Below are 4,802 nucleotides of genomic sequence, written 5' to 3'. Positions count from 1 at the left end.
GGCTTTAACGTAGAGCCAATCTTGGGATTTGTCAACCAGCAGCAAAGATAAATTATATATTTGAAATCCAAAAGATTAGGAACTGTGAACCACATTCCCTTTTACTACAAATTGCACTGGCAACTAACACTGTTCTCAACCAGCAAGCCAAAGGTAGACATTAAACACAGTATTTCAAAACACAAGGAGGAACTTTTAAAGGTACAATATTTTATTGTTTTACAAGTAATGCAGGGTAGCATGAGCAGCAGCAACTCTGGCCGACGCAAAAGCATCCAGTGGAAGCTTAAAGTGTCAGCAACAACTCAGGATTGTCATCCAAAGGATGAATCTACCATTGCAATTCTGTTGATAGATGATTAGTACAAAGGATTTAAAAATCAGAAGAAAGTTCAGATGTGTCAAAAAAAATGTACATTACATTGCATCCCAGTAGCTGTTCCCTTGTGGTGGGGTTCCTTTAGCAGGTTGTCAGTTTTTAGCAGGTGAGGATATGCTTAGTTCAGAGATGTCAACGTCAATACGGTCCTTGAGAGCATCTCCACTATCAAAAAGGTATAACCTCCCCAGTGGTGTGGCAGGTTTGGGAGTAGAAAGTTGCCACTCATACACCGATTTGTAACTATATTGGGATGAGAACTGACTGTTCAAAGATGCTGCTTTGAAAGCTGCTGGAGCTGAAACATTGGGTGCTTTCATTGTCACCGTCAGACCCAAAATCCTGAGAAACATCACTGCTGCTAAAATCCATGTTTCTTGAGGAATTGGCCCTCCTGTTCAAGGCCTGTGGCTCCTGCCGAGGCAAGGGCGCCTGCCGAGGCAAGGGCGCCTGTGGCTCCTGCCGAGGCAAGGGCGCCTGTGGCTCCTGCCGAGGCAAGGGCGCCTGTGGCTCCTGCCGAGGCAAGGGCGCCTGTGGCTCCTGCCGAGGCAAGGGCGCCTGTGGCTCCTGCCGAGGCAAGGGCGCCTGTGGCTCCTGCCGAGGCAAGGGCGCCTGTGGCTCCTGCCGAGGCAAGGGCGCCTGTGGCTCCTGCCGAGGCAAGGGCGCCTGTGGCTCCTGCCGAGGCAAGGGCGCCTGTGGCTCCTGCCGAGGCAAGGGCGCCTGTGGCTCCTGCCGAGGCAAGGGCGCCTGTGGCTCCTGCCGAGGCAAGGGCGCCTGTGGCTCCTGCCGAGGCAAGGGCGCCTGTGGCTCCTGCCGAGGCAAGGGAGTCGGATACTTCACCCAAGGCATTTGTGCCAGTCGTGAATTTTGATGAAGCATTGTGGCCAGTTGCTTCCGCTGCCGAGGCACCATGGCCATTTGCTTCACCTAAGGTATTTGGGCCAGTCGTGACGCTTGCTGAGGCATTATGGGTGACTGCTTCTGCGGCTTCTGCCGAGGCATTTGAACCAGATTCCGCACTTGATGAGGCAAAGTGTCTGGTTGATTCAGCTAAGGTATTTCGAGGGCCAGTCGTGACACTTGCTGAGGCATTATGGGTTGCTGCTTCTGCTGAGGCACGGGAGTCGGATACTTCACCCAAGGCATTTGTGCCAGTCGTGAATTTTGATGAAGCATTGTGGCCAGTTGCTTCACCTAAGGTATTTGGGCCAGTCGTGACGGTTGATGAAGCATTGTGGCCAGTTGCTTCCGCTGCCGAGGCATGGTGGCCAGTTGCTTCCGAGGCAACGTGGCCATTTTCTTCACCTAAGGTATTTGGGCCAGTCGTGATGCTTGCCGAGGCATTATGGGTGGCCGCTTGCGTGGCACTGTGTCCAGTTGCTTCCGCTGCCGAGGCATGGTGGCCAGTTGCTTCCGAGGCAACGTGGCCATTTGCTTCACCTAAGGCATTTGGGCCAGTCGTGACGCTTGATGAAGCATTGTGTCCAGTTGCTTCCGCTGCCGAGGCACCGTGGCCAGCTGCTTCACCTAAGGTATTTGGGCCAGTCGAAGCACTTGATGAAGCATTGTGGCCAGTTGCTTCAGCTAAGGTATTTGGGCCAGTCGTGATGCTTGCTGAGGCATTGTGGGTGACTGCTTCTGCTGCTGAGGCACGGGATCCGGTTGCTCCACCTAAGGTATTTGGGCCAGTCGTGACGCTTGCTGAGGCATTACGGGTGGCTGCTTCACCTGCCGAGGCACGGGAGCCGGTAGCTTCCGCTGCATTGTGGCCAGTTCTTTTTAATTGATTTTGGGGAATATATCTATAATTACCTACAAAAGAAAAGAAAGTATCAAATCGTAAAATGCCAGCGTTTGAAGTTCTGCCATTTATACAGTGTTATTTTTACTGAATTAAAATGTGCAGAACAAAACACACCTTTAGGTGGAGGATAACAGGTTACCCCTCCAATTAGCAAGCAACAAATCCAAGAAATTCTAAATAAAAATAAAAACATCCTAGTCAGTTAAATACAGCTACCTGTAAAACATGGAAGACAAGGGAAACAAACTAGAGCCATACAACTTACCTCAAAGTCACTTCAAAACTCACAGCCATTTTTCTCATCAAAACCTCAGTATTCAGAACTAATAGTAGCCAGAAGCCTTACCAGGAGATCCCTGATATTGTATCTGATTGTCTTTTTCCTATGCCTTACAAAGGAATCCTAGACCCTTCTAATCTGGCTGGTTAATTAGGTACATCTGCAAGCCACTGAACATAATTTCCATTGGTCCAATTTCCCAATTGAGATTAAGTTCGCTTGATTTCATTCAGCTGGTGTGCTGGAGGGTTTGCGCATCATGGACAAATCCAATGGTTTTAAAGAGTGAACTCTACCTACCCATTGCACTGGGTGAGCTTAATAAAGTGCACCTTTATTTCATGCTAATTAAGATCCTGCCAGGGGCTTTTGCAGGTGCAACCTCAGTGGTCCGGTAGAAGTGTGTTGTGCAAAAATATATTTTAGATTTTTCAAAGTAGCCTCACTTTGCCTTGATTACAGCTTTGCACACTCTTGGCATTCTCTGAACCAGCTTCATCTGGAATGATTTTCCAACAGTCTTGAAGGAGTTCCCACATTTGCTGAGCACTTGTTGGCTGCTTTTCCTTCACTCTATGGTCCAACTCATGCCAAACCATCTCAATTGGGTTGAGGTCGGGTGATTATGGAGGCCAGGTCATCTGATGCAGCACTCCATCACTCTCCTTCTTGGTCAAATAGACCTTACACAGTCTGGAGGTGTGTTGTGTCATTGTCCTATTGAAAAACAAACGATAGTCCCACTAAGCGCAAACCAGATGGGATGGCGTATAGCTACAGAATGTTGTGGTAGCCAGTGTACCTTGAATTCTAAATATATCACAGACCGTGTCACCAGCAAAGCACCCCCACACCATCACACCTCATCCTCCATGCTTCATGGTGGAAACCAGACATGTGGAGATCATCCGTTCACCTACGGGGGTTTGTCTTGTTTTGGTTACTACATGATTCCATATGTGACTCACCACCTGGATTCGGTCTTATGTAGTAAAATGTGAAATGGTGTTTTTTTACATCTGCTAAAAGTAGAGACTCAGAGCTACAAAATGGTATATCATACACGGCATTTGAGCAACAATGGGAAAGTACTTCTGCTTTGAAAGTTGGCTTTTAATCTCACTTTTGAGAAAATCACCTTTGAATGTTTGGGTATCTAGTTTAGGGCTCTTCTTTGTCTACACCCATTCAGCATTGTTCACACCCTCTTAATAAGCTTTAGCCCCACCCATCTTGTTTCGCTTTCAGAGCACACACTTGACGCTCTGGCCGATGATTTGTTTACCTCTGGATAACATGAAAACAGCCTAACCAGTTCTGCTGAAAACAATTTCATGACGCTTTCTTGCAGACGTTTACTGACACCGGCCATATGCAACAGGTGTTGTACACACGTCACGTAGCGTTAGCTAACAAGCCAGCCAGCTAACATTAGATAGCTAAACAACAATGAACAAAGTGGCAATAATGCCACAGTGCTGGGAGCTAACCAACCAGGTCCAATGTTAGCTAGCTAACATTAGGCTCTAAGTAGAAAAGCAAACGGCTCTGGGAAACAAATAATAACGTCAGCTAGGGAACCAGCCAGCTAACAGTACACTTTAGCTTGAAATGAAACCACTTTGTCAAAATTAGAAATGTGTCATATCTGAAAATGTAGTTAGCTAATGCTAGACTATAAATATGCATCATGGACGTGTCTCCCTGTCAGGAATGCCATACCACGGTTGCACGGTTTGAAGATGTAATCCGGAGACAGGTGTTTTCTCCATCTCTTTAGCTATCATACTCTAATTCCACTGATTTTCTCCAGAAAACAGAGAGCAACACTTATGCAAATCCAGTATACAAAACTTTTTTTTTTAACGTGCCGTTCGACAGGATTACCAAAACAGACTGAGGAGCTCAAATGGACAGACAACTTCAATATGGCAGACCAATCCGAACTCCTCTCTCTGCATGTCCAGCCCACTCATTACCTCAGACAATCATGGCTAGTGAGAAGTTTGCTTACTATTACTGTGGCTTAACCAGCAAGGCTCGTAATTTAACAATTGTATTTGTATTTACAGGTGGCATACATGTTTGTTATTAAGGCACATGAAAGTTCACAAGTTCGAGAAGGAATTTCTGCCAAAAAACGCATTTAGATTTTTACGTTCAAACGGCTCTCCTCTGAAGTCGTGACTTGCGACATACGCCTAGTTTCCTGAATCGGGTCACATATGTGTTATTTCATAGTTTTGACGTCTTCACTATTATTCTACAATGTAGAAAATAGTAAAAATAAAGAAAACCCTTGAATGAGTACGTGTGTCCAAATGTGAGTGCTACTGCAT

The sequence above is a fragment of the Salvelinus fontinalis genome, chromosome 40 (assembly GCF_029448725.1).
Source record: "Salvelinus fontinalis isolate EN_2023a chromosome 40, ASM2944872v1, whole genome shotgun sequence".
In the NCBI taxonomy this organism is placed as follows: Eukaryota; Metazoa; Chordata; class Actinopteri; order Salmoniformes; family Salmonidae; genus Salvelinus; species Salvelinus fontinalis.
The sequence above is the reverse complement of the archived record's forward strand: the minus strand, read 5'-3'. Positions refer to the sequence as shown.